This window comes from Emydura macquarii, unplaced genomic scaffold (assembly GCF_026122565.2).
Source record: "Emydura macquarii macquarii isolate MOO-44397 ecotype Brisbane River unplaced genomic scaffold, CSIRO-AGI_Emac_v2 contig_2676, whole genome shotgun sequence".
Taxonomy (NCBI): domain Eukaryota; kingdom Metazoa; phylum Chordata; order Testudines; family Chelidae; genus Emydura; species Emydura macquarii.
In genome coordinates, this window is record NW_027132813.1 from 5,287,233 (window position 1) to 5,306,252 (window position 19,020).

Sequence of the window (19,020 nt, forward strand, 5' to 3'; positions counted from 1 at the left end):
GAGCAAATCCAGCTCTGGGAGAGGGAGCTGGATTCTACTCTGGCTCCTGCATCATCAGCAGAATCATTAACTAAGACCCAATTGCAGTGCTAAATTCTGCCCTACGTCAGACCTGTGCAATCCCATCGAAGATAATGAGTTTTCACAGGGGACTGAGTGCAGAATTTTAAGTTAATAAATGTACACAGGGCGGAATTTGGATTACAGGATTTTTTTTTATTACTAGTGAAGATGTGTTGCATTGGCAGCTAGAGAAAGCCATCTTTTTACTGGTGAGTTGAGCAGATTTGATGTGAATGTCAGTTGTAAGCCCAAAAGGGCTAATGCAGTCCTGAGATGCATAAAGAGGGGAATCTCAAATAGGAGAAGAGCAGTTATATTACCTTGGTATTTGACACTGGTGCAGCACGACTGAAGGAAGGGTTAGGGAGGGAACTGAGGAAGTGTATCTTTACACATTTTGGGGGGTAGGAGGCTCTACACATATGAGCTGGCATGGTAGAAAGAGCAAAGATATTTGTGGGGAGATCAATTCTGGAAAAAAGGGGTAATTTATTACATGATCAACAATATAAACAGATATTGACTGGCTCTAAATGTAGTAGCAGTAAAATAATATCCAAGTGGAAAAAATAACATCTGAGATTGTGGTATATTGCCAGATCTGGTGAGGGGAAATTTTCAATCAAAGGAACTGAATTTACTAGAAAGCACTTCTGCTACTGATACTGCCCTCAGAAACATGCCATGGTTCTGTATCACTAACCTCTTAGAATGCAAAGCACCAGAATCTTGATGGGTATAAATATGTGGGGAGAAGCTTTTGCAGTGACATTTTTATGCCTGTAAGGAGTCCGGTGGTTAACAACTCAGCTAGAGTTCTTCTAGTGTCATGTCCAAAGGGATCTGGAGAGCCAGCCTATGGGAGACCTGGACTGGCTACCAGGATGCTATTTTTAGGCAGAAGACATCCAGAGCAGTGAATAGCTGAGTGGGGCTCATGTCTGGAATAACAGGAGGTGCAACAGGTCAGAATCAAAGAGCATAGACAGAGCTGTGTGGGAGTGACCAAGACTGGAATAGCAGGAAATGCTGCAGATGGGGGACTGAGGTGCCTGGGCATGGCAACGTGAGATAACCTTGCACAGTGCTTGTTGGCACTACCCTGTTTTAGCCAGTGCTACCAACCTCCCACTTCCAGAATCAACTAGAGCATTCACAATCATTAAAAAAAAAAGGCATTTTACTAAATAAATTCCCAAATGGACTTTCCTGTCTCTTATCTTCACTGTTTGGTACTTTCTGCTAGACTTAGTGTCACACACACTAGGGTGATCTGCTCATTATTTAACAAGTCAATATCAGCAGTATGATAGCTAGAGTAATCAAAACATGTTATGGTATTCATGCTTCTCCAATAAACGCCGTGGCTTGAGATATGGAGGCTGTTGGCAGAAAAGAGACACACAGCCGCCTGATCTTGAAATAGATCTGAAGGAGAAGGGTGTGAAGAGATTAAAAAGAACTCTGATAAACTGATCTAATTATATTTATGCACAGAGAGAGACTGGCTTAGCTCTGTCAAGGGCTTCTAATGCTCCTACTGCAAACCAGACTGTTGCTAAAAACAGGCCTGACATTCTAACCAATGAAATCCCCATTTTGGGTGTCATGGTTTCATATTAAAAGCACATTATTTGTTCCTCACAAATGTGTATCATTGCTGTTGTTTTCCTTTCCTTTTCACTTCCAGATGTATTTACAGTATTGCCAAGGCATGTTGCCCAGCCTAGCCAGGAAATGTAGTAGGCAAGATAGCACTTAAATAATATCATTGACAAGCACTTCTAGGTCTAGACGGAGTCCCATTACATAAAAGCCAGAGTGAGAGTGGTGGCACATGGAATAGGTTATGGGCTACAGAAATCTTTCACCCAGGGAGCTGGCGTGTCAAATTGAGAAAATAATTAATTATAGTTAACCTTCACAGTCATAGGCAAACAAAGCCATGAATGAAAAATAGGCAGCGTGTCTAGCTGTTCTGCTCTGTGGTAACACAACTGGTGAGAAAGAAAAGGTGCTGCCTGGAGTGGCGCATGACCATGAGTGCCAACCTTGAGGCAGACTGTCAAAAAACAGAGCAGAGCCCCCCAACTAGTTCTATGTTCTATACTTAGATTTCACCAACTCAGTAAAAAGGCATGAACTCCTAAAACACTGTAACAGTCTTACCATGGAGTCACAGACCATTCCTGGGGGGCATTCCCATCTATCTTGCCAGCCAGGGAAGTTGGACTATGTGATAGATGGTCACTTTACAGCAAAAAAAAAAAAATCACAATAATATTCAGGTTACCATCAGTCCCAAAGGACCCCAGGTCAGTTTTTCTCAGATATCAAACCAAAGACACTGCCTGTAGCCAGTCCTCCAATAAAACTAACTAAAGACTCACTAACTTAAAAAAAAAGTTATTTACAAGGTTGAAACAGGAAACAAACACACAAATGTGCTACAGTCAGATTTGAAAAGATAATATAAGCTTTCATAATAAACTGCTCTAAATGCTCTTTAGAGGTAACCCATGCCAAGCAGCATGGGGATCTCTTGCTTACCTTTAGGAACCTTTGCCCCTCGGAGTCCAGACAGCATAAAATTCCAAGTTTCTCCTTGTCAGGCTTTTTTATCCCCTTCCTCCACTCAGTGTCCAAGCTGATGGGATGAGTTCATGCACAGGTTTCCCCTCTTCAAGCGAATGAGGAATGCAGTCAGCAAGGTTTCTGTCCTTTGATGCAACACAATGCCTCATCTGCCATCAGTGGACCTTCTTGTGTGCAGGATAAGCACTTTACCTTGATTAATGCTGCTTTTCCTGGTAGAATTACACAATTATAGAGGTTTACAGTGTAAACACTCTGTATAGCTTATACCATGGGATACAGATGTTATACGTAGATTAATACATGCAACATGATACAAACATTCCATAAGTCTAAACACTAAACACACTCTCATAACACTAATGTCTAGTTTAACTATACTAACGCACGGGTAAGCCAGACTGGTTTCCAGCAATACATTTGTCAGTGTTCAGTGAGCCTTGGCATAAGCTGGCACCTGGCCTGCCAGCAGCACACTCCCCATGGTGAAAGCTGCACAGACTCAAGCATGCCATAGTATTTAATTCCAGAACCCTGCCTGTTGTGCAGAGATACAACAAAGAAAGCCTGGAGGGAATTTGACATAATTGATGAATTAAAAACAAAATGCAAAGACACCATGTTTATGGGCAGTATTTCTAGTCCTGTAGCTATGTGACTTTGAAATGGCAAGCAGTAATCCTCACCTCTTGCCTCCAATTAATATATGACTGAATAGATGAAAATTTTAAAATCTCCTACCCAGTGGCGGAGCCAGGTTTTGCAACCAGGGTAGCAATGGGTCATGGGTGGTGGACTGGAGAGTCAGCCTGCCCCACACTCACCTGACAGCAGCAGCTCCTGGCCCGTGGGGTTGGGCCTGGCTCCCCCTCCAGGCATTGTGACCTGAAGCATGAGGTCACAGTGCCAGGCATGAGGGTAGGGCAAATCTGAGTGAATGGCACTGCACAATGGCATAAGAGATAGTAGCACCATGCAATCCCATGTGCCAGGTCACGAAGGCCCCAGCATGGGGATCTGGGCCCAGCCCTGTGGGACAGAAGCCACTACTGCTGGGTGAGTGCAGGACAGGCTCGCTCTCCAGTCCCATGTGAAACTATGTGTCATACACCTCTTTGTATCAATTGCATAATACATTTGAAAAGGTGCCATACATACACCAGAAGGCAACTGGGGGGAGAGGGGATAGTCAACCCCTCTGGGCTCTACCTCTGATCCTACCACCAGCAACTGATGTATCTGGTTGCCAAAATGGACCTGGTTGAAAGTGTAACATTATTTCCAGATCAAATCAACTAGCTGGATGCTGTGCATTTGGCTGTTAAAAGATGGAACCAGTAAATACAGTGACTATTCAACAATGTTTCGTTGAATGTGGTTTGCCTTTTATGTGTCACAATGCACAGAACCCTCTCTCTTAGACGATGACAGTAAGTTTTCACTGTGGCATATTGATGAACTGAACTACTGCATAGCCGGTGACATGCCTGCTACTGATTAAGCAACAAACAAAGAGGATCTACCTGCTTCTAAGGAGCTTGTGGAAAAGTGGGAAGAAAAGGCACTTCTCAGAGCTACAATCTACAATGAAAGTTTGCTAGAAGATCTGCCTGAACAGAAAGATGCTGCTGCTGTATCCTACAGAACACCCCTTCTAGAAACCCAAGACTCACTTGAACAGAACACCAGTAGATATGCTGGGACAACAGATTTTTGTCGTGGACAGAACTCAAGAAATCTCTTCTGTGATTTTGCTAAGTCACAAAATATGATGACAACTGTGGTAATTCTCGAGGCACCCAGGACTGAGAGTCACCTTTTACCTTCTTTCTCCAGCAAGAGGTAGCTGGGTGTGAGCTCCCTAACACCACCAGCCTTTCAGCCACGCAAGCAGTCTCCTGTGGGCTATGCCAGCCCTGTATTCGCCTTGCAGGTTACTAATAGCTGCACCCTAGTCCCTGAATCCTTTTGAATATTTCCCCTGTGATATCCCAGCCCCTGAAACTGACTACTCACAAAAATCCCAGACCCTCTGCCCCCCATTTACCAGTTTTAACTTAAATTACTACTCCTGCAAACCAAACAACGCTTGTGAGCACTTATAATAAACCAAGGTAGGTTTATTTAAGAAAGAATGAAGATTTAATTAGAAGTGAGAGAAGGCAATGGAAAAAAAAGGTTGCAACACAAAACAAAATCTTAACACATGAACCTGGGTAAATACTTATCAATAGTTACCTTTCCTACATGATAAAATAAGCTCCCCCCCACAAAAAAAATTCACTCTGTTGCAGAGATGGCTGATTTCACAAACACCAGGCTCCAAAGGTTCATGAAAGCCTCCTGCTCCTTAAGGGGTTTCCTCAGGCTATGGTTACACTACAGCTTAAGTTAACACAAGTTATGTCACTCAGAGGTGTGAATTAGCCATCTCAAGCCACATAACTTATGCCAATTTAAACACTGATGCAGACAGCGCTATGTCAGTGGGAAGCTTCTTCCACCAATATAGCTACCACCACTTGCAGGGGCTGGAGTAATTAAGCCAATGGGAGAGTTCTCTCCTGGCAGTGCAGCTGCACCGCTGTAAGCTCTCTAGGGTAGCCCTAGCCTCAGTGAATGGATCTAGAGTGCTTTTCCCTACACTTTGTAATACCGAAAAAGTATTCTGTCTTTATTCATAGCCAGGGTAATCTCCTGCATGCTATTGCTTCTAAGTAGTTTCAATCATTTCTAATTGTCTTCGATGGTTTTCCATGGACTATTCTGGGATGTGTCAAGGGTAGACAATTGAACCTTCCTTTACCTTGCTGGGTGACAACTGCCTCTTGCTTGAATGGGCTACCATTGAGAAACATTACCCCTGGTGACTAATTTTTACTTCAAGTCCATAAAGCATACTTTGTATATAAATGTATTATTTCTGAAATATTATCCATATATCCATCTCACAGTGATTGAGTCTTGACAAGTTATGATCTTTTTGTACATACCTTACATGTTGTTCTATGGATAAATATCTGTAAGACGTGTGATGGGTGAGAGATGTTTTCAAAGAACTGGGGACCCTTTGCAAAGGGTCACAGGCACATCCTCTTGTAAAGCCCAACTAAGTTGTAGACAATCTAAGATACATCATTTGTTTTATCCCCAGTAAGAATATTCATTTTGTATATGTATAATGAAATACCTTGCCATGTGAATTGTTTGTTTATTTTTCATATACTGTACATAAAGGACTTTGTGCAATGTCATAAGTAAAAGTGAAGTGTGAACTAGGTTATGACCTATAAACTTCAAGGCTTATAGACTCACATGCTTAAAGTTAAACACATGCTTCAGTGTTTTGCTGGATTGTGGTCAGAGATCTCAGCTTCTCATAGGATCAAACTGTGTACGTATCCTCCAGCCCTGATGAACAGATTTTGTTCTCTATGGATGTAAATAAAAAACAAAAGATTTGTGTCAGAGTAATGATTTGGGTGACTCTATATTAGGCAGCAACCTGGTCTAACAGCTACAAAACAATGGAGTCCCAGAGGTGATTTATTAACAGGTTTTCCTGTATATTGTGTTACATGGGGAATAATTCACAAATGTTTGCTTAACACACAGAAGTGCAGCAGAACTTTGTTGTTCTACATCTTTGAAGAAGGAAGGGAGAAATGAATTTTTGGACCCTTAGCTACCGAGTAGAATCTAGAGGACTGTCACCGGATGTGCTGTCAATAGCTGAGCCCTCAACTTCCCCATTATAGCAGTTTACAGTATCTGGTTACTGGAAACAAGTGAACTAGTCACAGTAGATAAAATAAATGGATTTGACAGGTTTAAGCTGTTTTTCTGTTGGTGAATTATCAACCTACTTTGGCATGTTTGTTATTCAAAGTGATTCCACAAATGCTTTCTGCAAAATTATTCCTTCCTGTGGGCTGCACAAATTATTCACTCTATCCTTTTGCTTACATATGTGGACTGTTGCTAATCCATTACTCAAACTATAGGACTGATCATCCATGTCACATGGTTTTGTTTCTGATCTCCAATTGACTGACATTTTTTTGTAAAAAGGAAGACTTGACTAAATCATTTGTAGGGCAAACATTCATCCAAATACCAAAGTGCACATTTTTACATCATATTTGGCTCAAATATGCATAGATTTAAGGTCCAAGGGGAAACATTAATTCATCTAGTCAGACCTCCTATACATCTCTCCATTTAATTTCACCCCATTGCCCTTGTATTGAGTCCAATAACTTATGTTTAACTAAAGCCTATCTTCCAGAAAAGCATCCAGTCTAAAACTTAAGATAAAGATGGAGAATTCATCACTTCAATTGCTAGTTTGTTCCAGTGGTTAATCACCTTCACTGCTAAATTCATGCCTAATTTCTAATTTGAATTAGTCTGGCCTCCCTTTTCAGTGATTGGTTCTTATTATGCCTTTCTCTGCTCCAATAAAGAGTCCTTTAATATCCAATATTTTCTCCCTGTTAAGGTACTTATACACTGTAATAAATCACATCTCAGTTTTCTTTTTGATAAGATAAACAGATTGAGTTCTTCACATCTGACTATAAGGCATTTTCTCCAGCCCTGAAATCATTGTTGTGCTTTTTCTGCTACCCCTCCAATTTTTCAACATCCATTTAAAAATATGGACCCCAGAATTATCCGCAGTATCCTAGAATCAGTCTCACAAGTGCTGAAAACAGAGGAGAAATAATGTCCCTATTCCTACTCTCTGCTCCCCTGTTTATAAGTGGAAGCAGTGGGAGCTCATGTTGAGCTGTTTGTCCCTTATGAACCCTAAATCCTTTTCATAGTCCCTGCTTTCCAGGACACAGTCCCCCATTCTGCAAGTATGGCCTGCATTCCTTGTTCCTTGATGTAATACTTTGCATGTTGCTGTATTAAACCACATTGTTTGAATTGGCTCAGGCTACCAAACAACGTAGACTGCTCTGAATGACAGTCCTGTCATAATCATTATTTACCACTCTGCCAATCTTTTTGTCATCTGTAAATATAAAATCACTGCTGATAGAATTAACTTCCTGATCATTATTGAAAATCATGAACAGTGTCTCACTAAGTACCAAACCTTGAGGAACCCCACTAGAAACTTGCCCATTCAGTGATGAATCCCCATTGACAACTACTTTTTAAGATCTGTTAGTCAGTTCTTAATCCATTTAGCATGTGCTTCACTGATATTGTAGACTGCTAATTTTTTAATCAGAATGTCATGGGGTACAAAGTTGACCACTTTAGAAATTCTAAGTAGATTACACCTACACAGTTACCTTTTAAAAATCAAACTTGCCAGCTAAGAGAATGAAATCAGGTTTCTTTGACAAGACCTATTTTCCATAAAACCATGTTGATTGGCATTATATTCCTATCCTTTAATTCCTTATCAGCTGAATCCTATATCTGCTTTTCCATTATTTCGCCTAGGATTGACATCAGACAAATTGGTCTATAGATTCCCAGGTCTTCCCACTTGCCCTTTTTGAATACTGGCACAACATTAATAATAATTATTAATTATTATTATTATTATTATTAATTTCCAAAGCACCTAGGAGCCCTAGTCATGAAACTCATTGTAGCGCTCTTCCTGTCTTCTGAAATTTCCCTGATATTGCAAGATTTATTTAAAAATGAACATCAGTAAGCCAGAGATCTCCTCAGCCAACTCTTTTAGAATTTTTGGGTTCAAGTTATCTGGGCTTGTTGATTTTAAAATGTTTATCTACAGTCAATGTTATTTAACATCCTCCATAGCTATTTGTGCAAATACATGTGAATGCTCACACCAAAGTGATTTATTCAGATGAGGTCTGATTTCACCACCTTTATTCCCACTGAGCAATACCTTACCCCACAAGTAACCCCACTTAAATCAGCTTTGCTATTTTGTGGAGAAGTGAGTCAGTGTGAATTATTCCCTATTTAGCACAACACACGGTGAAACATGTCAGTAGCAGAACTGGGACGCCTACTATAGTAAGGCATATCTCAGTAGAAGAGTAGCTGAATCTTACCCATATATCTGTCACAAGACATGTTTGCAGCATTCTCCTTTCTCCAAACAGCCTTGCAAACAAAACAGTCACCTGTATAAATGTAAATGGAAAGCAACTAGAAAATGTTGCAATCATCATCCAAACAAAAGTGCTGTTCTTATTTGAACAAATGTTCACACATCATTTTCTCAGCATTTACCTGCCTCTCTCCCTGAACTCCTTATCAATTATTTTACCACAGGTTGTGCCAAACCCTTCTGGAACTGCACAACAAAAAATTAACTAAAGGAATGTTTCCTAAACGAACAACTCATTTTAGAATAATCAATAACGATATTCAAGTTAAGTCCCAGCAGTCCTTTCTCAGAGATGAATTTGAATTTTACTTTACTTAGGTTTCAACCCCAGCAGTGCCACCTATTGGAGAATTTAAAACAATGTTATGTCAGAGACTTACTATGCATGTAATGTACCTTCTAGGTCATATTTTTTGTAAAATAGCCTCTGGTTTTGCATCTATACTTTGTGGATGCAAATAATTTCAAGTACAATTTGAACCCTCTATTATCTGATGGCACTGTTTAGATGTGGGACACTGCCTTCCATTGTGGTCACTTTATGCTGCTCTGGAAACATACAAGGGCCATAAATAGCCAGTTCTGCCAATGCAAAAACTGCATTGACTGGTGCACTGCAAACACGCCCACACTCAAGCCTCAGCAGGGTGGTCTGAAGAGGCTGCTGTAACTTAGAGGAACTCCTGGGGCTGCATACACTATGCCATAGACAGTTTTGGCTTCTAGAGCAGTTCAGAATTGGGAATCCACAAAGATAGCTTAAAACCACCTTAGTCTCCCCTTCTGCTGGGCCATGGCCTTTCCTGGAAGCGCCATAAAGAATCATAGCCTTCGATCCCACATACCTGATTGCATCAGGATACCAGATATTTAAAAGCTACCTAACATAAGTTGTGCTTGCAATTATTTGTACTCTTAAAACTGTAAAAAAATAAAATTAAAAAGGTTCAGTTAAGGCCAAGCTGAAAATCAATCCCTATGTGATTTGTAAACACATGTTTAAATGTGTTGTCTCACGCCCCTAATGAACATACTACTTGTCAAGGTTCTTGCATGGCCTCCCGCACTCTAGTATCCGTGATCTTTACAAAACCCCTGTGAAGTGGCTAATGATTAATATCCCCTTTTCTATATGAGGACCCAAGGCATGGAAAGGTTAAGTGATTTCCCCAGGTTACATATGAAGTTTTCAGCAGAGTCAGGGAATAAATCCAGATTCTTTGAATTTTGTGCTTTAACCACAAGATCTTTCTGCCTTTGCTGTCCTATGAGGCACTATATACACTAGAAAGAAAGTTAAACCATAACATTCATACCCAGATATGGATATGAAATACCCCAAAGTTAAGAAGTGCTTGAATCTCATGGTTTGGTTCAGCCCATTGTAAAGATAGGCTCCATTTGACAAATCCAGATTTGGATTCAAGTTCAGATTTAGGTCACATCTCAAATGTATACCCATTTTAGAGTTATGCACAAACCATTAGTGTCTGCTCCCTTCAAGCCATTTTTGACTCCACCTCAGCAAAATGGGATAGAGACTGAAAGCATGCACCGTGACTGGACAGATAATGGAGTTATTTCTTCTTATATAATTCATGGCAGGCCCAATCTCTTACCCTTGAATAGTGATAGCAGCATTGAATGTTTAAGTGATCATGACAAGAAAATCAAGACAAGATTTTTTTTTTCTTCCTATCAGTGCTCTCTCAGGCTGACAGGCAGCAGCAGAATCAGGACTGAAGCAAATTGGGTTTTGTCTGTAGTCCTACAACTGGGTCATTTTAAGCCCTAAGCAAGCATTTATTTGTCAGCCATTCAGATTCAAGCCTTCCCAATAGCCAGTGGGTCTCGACATGGTCTCTAGTGCCACAGACTCTCCTTTCTTGCAATTGTATCTTGAAGCAAGATTCCACTTTGCCACAATGGATTTTTTTTATGCAGTTAAAAATAAACTAATGACATTTTCTGGCAGCAAAATGCTCTGTGGGCAGCTAGGGAGAAAAGGTTTATTGATGCTTTATTAAAATATATTACATAAATTGGAGACATGCTACCCAGCCAGCTGATTGAGGCAGAGCCTCCCTGTAGATATTTTGGTTTTGCATTAAGAAAGTTGTCACAAGTAATTTGGACTGGAGCGTGGAGTTATAGACTGCCAAATGTTGATTAATTAAGCCCATGTTTGGATTAGTTCTGCTAGATAGTTTCATTAGGGAAAATGACTGAAAATATGGAATAAAGCAACCAGGGGGAAATACAGGGAGGATTTGTATGTTAGTGAGACCTAAAACAAAGAATAGGGACTGTCGTTGAACCACATCAACCACACAACACTCAGTGTTCCCTCTATCCCCCATGTAATGGAGCAGTGATTGATACCATGGGCCTTGACTTTCAACACCCCAAAACTTATGTGGTATATGGAGTATCCTACTCTGGCCGGGGAAGATAGGGGCAGTTGAGCAACTAGGCATAGCCTAATGGGTCTTTTCCCCTGGCTAAAAGTAAACAAAAAGCATATATAGTGAAAAAGAAGAAAATGTTTTGATATCTCATCTTGGTCACACAAGGCTAAGAACTGGAACCCCTATGTTTTATTCCTGTCTCTTCCAGTGGCTCCACGCTGGTCCTAAATTATTTAAGATATCATTCATAAATGCAGATAAAAAGGATTATGATTTTTAACCTGATAGTGTCCATTTAAAATTAACTATGACTGAACAGAGAGATCTTGTAATCTACTAATATTCAGCTAGACACCCAAGTGATAAATAGACCATTCAATATGATGTACATCATATCATATTGCAAAATATCTGAATAGAACCCATTTTATCTACCTGAAAATTAGATGCAGAGTTGCAATGTCCTTCTAAATCACTTAGGTGCTTTTGAAAATTCCACTTTATAAGTACATAATATTACACACAGAGAGAGAGAGAGAGAGACATTATTAAGGTTGCAAAGTCAAGCACATAACATTTAGGAAATACCGGAATTAAGGTTAACTATGCAACCTTAGTTCGGCCCCTTTGTGTGTATGCATTATCATACAGTCTTTAATTACACAAACATTTTTTCAACAGGACTCCTGCTACCTGTGGTTCTTAACAACTATTAATGGATTTATTTTCACAACACCTCTGCAAGGTGAGCAGGTGTTATCCCCATTTTTGAAGATGGGGAATTGACACACTGAAAGATAAAGATCAAATGTGCCCAGGAATTTTGAGTGCCTCATTTGAGTCGCCTAAGACCTGATTTTTCAGACTACTCGGCATTATAGAGCACTTTATATGTTCAAAGCACTGCTCCCATTCGTTTCAGCTATAGCCGTGAAGTGCTCAGCTCCCTCCTCCCCCAGTCTTCTTCTCAGAAACAACTAAACCATTTTGGCTGAATTTTTCTAGAAAACTTCAGCCCGAGGCAGAAACCTGTCAAAGAAAATCTCAGCCCAAATGATTCAAGTTTAGCATGGGTCTTATAATGGGAAGAGCCACACAAACTTTATAATAGGTGGTGCTACCAGCCCCTCTGATAATAAATCATGTATAATTCTAGGATCCATACGTACTGTTTCCTGTTCCTGTTTCCTGGCCTCAGAGTTGGCCCTGTTCTTGCAATGATGAGTTTGGGGCTAACCTGGTCACGCCTGTTTACCCATTCTCAACATACAAGGACAAGGGGATACTCAATTAAATTAAAAGACAAGTGATGTAAAGAAATTTTTGTTAACCCCTCATCATTAATCTGTGGAATTCACTACCACAATACAACATTAAATTTAAGATCTATTTATTAAAAACATCCTAAGTGACATAGGATAAACAAAATCTAGGCAATATAAACCTTCATGTTTCAGGACATAAAACAACTGTTAATTGCCTGATTTACGTAAAAACTTTCCCCAAAGGCAGATTATTCTATAGTCCATATTAATGGACTTTTATCTTTCTTCACGGCATCCGACATGGATCATAGTCAGTGATGGAATACAGACAGATCATGAGCCTGATCCACTTTGGCAATTGTGCTGTGTTACAAAAAGTTGGTGTGGGGCAAGGGTTGAAAGAGAAAAGAGCAAGATAAAAATCAAAATCTGGGAGGGAAGAACGCAACAACAAATGTGTCTGATCCTGCCATTATTTGAGGAGGCTGCACTCTGGTTGCCAAACACTCCACTCGTCATGTGCTCCGCTCATTGAATTTCACTTTATCAATGTAGAGTCCACACCACTGAGCCACCAGGAAAGCAATAGGAAACCGCCACTTGTGTCCCATAAGTGAAGTTATAATACAGAAAAAGAACTCATCACGCTTGTCATGATTCATAACAAATCATTCTGCCTGATTCTAAATACATTTCACAGTTGTGCTACTGCATAGCAATGAGAGATACAGTATTGGATAATGCCATACCAGGTAATCAGACAACAGCAGCAAAATTCAAGCAGAGTAAGGTGTATCACCTATATTTCTGCTACCTTAGTGTTAAGATCTACAGACCCCCTTAGCATGGAAGGAACTCCAGAGACTTTCAAAGGTTAATGTTCTTATAAACATGTTTTGCCTCCACATAAATACTACAGGATTATTTTAAGGCAGTGGTTGTCTATTTGAGCTGCATTTTTTGTAGAGGGAAGAAAGGAGAGGTAAGAGCTAGAGGGAGAGGGGGAAGGGGATCTTCAGAAGCTGCTGATTACTCACCCTGTGAAAATCTGGCCCCTTTAAGGTTTTTCAGGTTTTGTACCCAAAATCATTAGTCACCTTTCAAAATTTAAGCCCCCACATTTTGCACTATTGTCCTCTTCCTTTAAAACTTGTTTTTAATCCAGTTTAGAAGATAAGCGTATTGAATCTTAAAGAAGATTCTGATCCTAATGAAACTATTAAAGCATCAGTAGTGCTATAGTAGATAAGCCTTATGTAGGATATCAAATTCACCATTCTGATTATAACCATTAAATACCATTTGATCATTTTCCGCACCTTTGTCCCATTAAACTACTGTCAGGTGGATTTACCATCCATGAGCATCACTTTCAGATGGAAGAAAATCATGCTGAGGTCAGGAAATCTCAAGGAGTTTGGAAAAATACTTGCAAATCAACAGCTGAAGAGATTAACGTGATGTTAAAACAAACCAACCAACCAATAGACTGGTTCTTCCCCTTTAGCAGACAAGTTAAATCACAGTGAATGAGTAGTTTTTCTGGAATACACTGCTTTGCTTTTTTCATATGTCTCACCCTGCTTGTGTGCTGGGCATAAACCTCTAATGTTATTTCAGTATAAAATTGACACAAAGGGCTAAATTTATGCCCTGTGAAACTACAGTGAAGCTATCTGAAGGCAATGGAGTTATAGCAGGGATTAATTAGGCCAATACGGTCAGATCCATGAAATGTATAATGATTGTGAAATATGTTAATGTTTCAACACTTAACAAAAATATTGCTGTTCTATTCATTGTTCGTCCTTTTGCCCACCCCTAACCTCCCATCCCCCTCACTGTACCACTTGCTCCCCCTTCCCCTCACTCTTCCCATTTTGCTTTCATTGGGATTAGTCCTCAAACTACTGTCTCATTTGCATCTCTGCCGGTTTAGGAGAGGCTGTTTTGTGGTTCAGAGACTGGACTGGGAGTCAGGAGATCTGGGTTCTGTCACTGACTTTCTCTGCGACTCTGGGCACCTCTATTAATCTTTTCATGCCTCAAGTTTCCATTCTGTAAAGTGGGGATTACAACACTATCTCATGGGCATGTTGCAAGATTGAATTGTTTAATGTCTATAATGTTTTTTTCAGATCAAAGGTGCAATAGCAATGCAAAGTACTGGAACAAATCCACAGCCAGCTAGGGCATCAAAACTGTTACTATCCTGCATACCATGGCCACTCAGAATGTCCTGGGGGAAGTGGTGAAAAAATTCAACTACTACAAATCCAAAAACCACAGACCCCTGCCCTTTGACTTCAAGATGAATCTGCATGAGGTGTCAGCAGTATAGGGCCCATAACACACAACTAAGAAGTTCTGATTGACAAAACCCTCGCTGGGATTATTTAGCTGAGGTTAGTCCTGCTTTGAGCAGGGGGTTGGACTAGATGACCTCCTGAGGTCCCTTCCCACTCTATGATTCTATCCATCAGAGGACAGTAACACATACACTAGCAAGTTCATTACACTATTATTTCAGTTCCATCTCTTTTACTTTAAGTCTAGTCCATCTCCATGTTATTTTCCCCTACTTGTCTGTATAGACTCATGATACCGGACTCCATAAAGCCTTCCTCTGTATTATACCTTCCTTTTTGTGTCATACATCTGAAGTGTTCTTTGCACAACTAAACTGTACTCTATTAATCCAATTTCTAAATTAATAAATATCACTGATGAAAATTGCCAAATTTCTATATTTATAGAAAGAGATCACCAAATTGCTCTGCTTAACAGAAGTTGTAGCAGATGTAGGCAACAGCATGAGTCCATATTTATAAATGACAGTTTTCTATATATACTGAAATTCTGTAATTATCACTCAAATTACTCATCAGAATTCAAAAATAGATAAAACAACGAACAAGAACACAATCTTAATGTTAAAAATCAACCCACCCACCCCAAAATATCTACCAACCATTAGCCTTGTGATGTTCCCAGCCCCCTTGTAATATGACTTGATGCCATGAAAGCTGCTACATCTGTGCACCTGACAACTAAAATATAGTGAGAAAGCAGGTTATTTCTAGTTTGGAAACCTAATATCAAATCTGACAGCCTGTATCCAACTCAAAACCAAAGCTATCGGCTGTTGTACAGATAAATGAAATCATTTTGAACATCTTCCTTTAAAATCTTTCTGGAGGAAAAATTCCTATTTCTTCTAGTCCAGCATAGCTCGTTTTAAGTCATCATGAACTGAGCTTCCTCACTGGTCTCTGATTGGGTCAAATTCTTTTGATAGGGCCATAACTAACCTCTGGAAAAGGAGGAGGAAAGGTCTGACTGCAAAAGCAAAACTTGAAGAATAGAGTTAATGACAAAACTCCCATTGACAGCAAAAGCAGAAAGAACAGGTGCCAAATTTGCAAAATGACCTTTGCTCTCCCTCTAAATTTTTCTTCCAAAACTGGCATCGTGAACATGTGATTTTGGGTGTGGAAATTTGGAAGCCATTCTTGTAAATATGGGCCAAAAACTACTGTGTATTTGGACTCTGATACAGCAAAATACTTAAACATGTGCCTGACTTATGATCAGTGGAGATGCATCAGTTTACAGGAGCTGAGGATCTGCTGCTGACATGAGAAATCAGTAATCATATTTTACATTTATACAACCCCTTTCATCCAGATAGATCCCAAAGCACTGAACTAACTATATACGTGCAACTGGCTTCAGAAAGTCTATGTATGTTAGTGCTGGTTCTTCAAGTAGCAAGTCACTCATCTGCCTCTGACTGCCCTGCATGGGCTTTTGAAATATTTTCCTTTTTTGCTTGTGCTAAAAGCTTTGCAGTTCATCTTTAATAAGAAGTTGATGTAGGGTAATGAGGAAGTGAGTCTTGATATAGTGAGTAGGTAAGTCTGAAGGCCTCTTCATCTCTTGAGTGAGCTTGCGTTTTCCTAACCAGTGATGAATGCTGCTTGAAGGGAGGGAAGGTAAAAAGAAAGAAATGTGTGTCTATCTCTCAAGGCTGACCTACACTGGGAATTTACATCAGCATAGCTACATCACTCAGGCCTGGAAAAAATCCAAACCCCTGCGCGATGAAGTTAAGCAGAGCTAATCCTTGATGTGGACAGTACTAGGTCAATGGAAACAACTCCCACTTCTTGGGGAGGTGGATTACCTACACCAATGGCCGATGCCCTCCTGCTGGTGTAGGTAGTGTTTACAACGAAGAACTACAGTGATTCAGATTGCTGCTATAGTGTTTCAAGTGAGATGAGCCCTTAGAGTTTCCTCCAGTGCCCATTATGGAAGTATCTTAACATACAGTTTGGCCACATGACAACTAAGGGAGGTTCATAGTAATTATATTATAACTAGGGGTTAGTGGGAAACAGTTTTCTCATCCCATGAGAATTTTTGAGATTTTGTACATTTTTCCCATCCCAAATCAGGCTAAAAAGTTAAAATCTCAAATATTCTTGCAAACTGATAAGCAAAAAATATGTTTCAGGTAATCTGAAACATTTCATTTTGTTATTTTTGGAAGGTTTATTTTGTTGTTGACCTTTTCTTTTTTTAACCCCTCCCCCCCCCTTTTTTTTTTTTAAGTCTAAATTTACTAAAGTTTCAAAATAAAAAGTTGTTTTGGTTCTAGAAACCAAAGCTTTCCTGGTAAAAAATGTCAAAAAAGGGAATGGTTGAAAAATTTCAAAACTTTTTTTTTCTCCAAAAAATGTTTGAGTAGGGAGACTTGTTGAAATCACACTTATCTGGCAGTTTCAGTTTTGATTAATCAGCCTTTTTTTGATAATACAAAAGGTTTGTCAAACAACTCTGTCATCTCCAATTATAACCACCATATTTGAGCATTTCATAGGTATAGGCCACAAAGAGAAGGAGAAGAAGGAGTTGTTTAAGGTGGCCCAAAGATAATGAGCTAGAGCTGAGTAGAGGAGAATTTAAGCTCAGTATCTGGATATGTTTTCTAATGGTGACATCCGTTAGATTGTACAGTGTTATCCAGTAGAATTCACTGCAGGGCTTAAAATCTCCTGTAGTGTTGATGAACTGTTAAAATCCCCGGATTAGAATAGTGTCCCAAGGAGGGTGATAGAAGACCATTATTTAGGTCATTTAAAATTAGTCTGGGCCAAATACTAAAGCTATACTATAGGGCCCCATTTTGCTCCAGCTAAGAGATCTCAGGATTATTTTCCGTTTCTCGATTCAAGTAAACATCCCTGTCCAGAAAAGTATTTAAACATGTGCTTAAGTGCTATCAAAGTTAGTGGGATTTAAGTTTAAGCACATGCTTAAGTGCTTGCTTCAAATCAAGGCTTTAGTGTCTGTAAATTGCATGTTGCAGATGTACCTCTAAGGACCACGTGGTGTCCTGCCTTTGTCATTCTCAGCACACTATGGGCCAACGGTGTGATAAGAGCATTTTTAACAAGTGACGGAGGGTGTCAAAATGCAGTATACAATAACAGCAAAACAATTATTGAGAAGGATACCTGAAATGATGGGAATGATACCAAGTTCATTCTTTTAACAAGGATAATGTTTTTCTTTCACCCATATTTCAGGAGGTTTCATTTCTGAGTGTAACAAATAGGGAGTTAGCAGACTGCCTTAGGACAAAGGAAAATGTGGATCTAAAATGAATGACATACTGGACTTCATACTGAGGTACAGTTGGGAAGTGCTGAATGTTTTGCATGGGAAAGGGGTCAGGACCAGTGAGAGTTATACGATAGCACAGGTAGGATTTTGCTCAATTACAATTCATTGTTATGTAACATCTTCTATATAACAGGCATCCCAAATGGCTTCACAGTCTTACTTCCAAAGAAACACAGCCACTCAGCCCCATGGTCCCTCACCATCCAAAGAACCTGTGATAAAATAGTTTGTCAAAAAACAGAAAAAAAGACCCAGCAGAGCATGTAAACAAGATGCTGTTTCTTTTTATTCCCCAGTAACTGTCATGATGCTAAAATCATGCAACTATTCTTCACACAGATTGTCCTTGCTTACTTGAAATCTTCCTGATTTGTAGTTTTCTTAGGTTTAGGATGGAATTTCTGGTGAAAACCAGAGCAAGAGATGGAGACACAACACATAGCCAAGGCACATAGCTGGAATGTCAGAGCCCTAGATTTAAATCCTTGGGATGACTCAGGTAGAGTTAGGATTTCAACCTGGATCTTCTAGGCTACAAAGGAGGAGTTTAACCTTTGAGGTAGTCTGATATGAGGCAGCACCCTTGGTGTGTTCCTCCCATCTCCCTGTGAAACATTTCTAGAGAGCATGTTCATCCCACATCTGGATGGAAGCAAATGTCAAAACCTTGGAATTTATTTTTTTTTAAAACAGAAATCTTGTTTTCCAGCCAGCTGTGTCATATGGGAGCTCGGACCAAGCTGTCCAAGCAGATCGTTTAAATTGCTAAACCCATTTTTGGGTACCAATTTAGTGCTGGTGAAGGTGCGGGATGGAGATGATTGGAGCCTAAAGTTCTTTGTGTATCCACACAATGGCTACAACATGGACAACAGCAGAGAAGGCT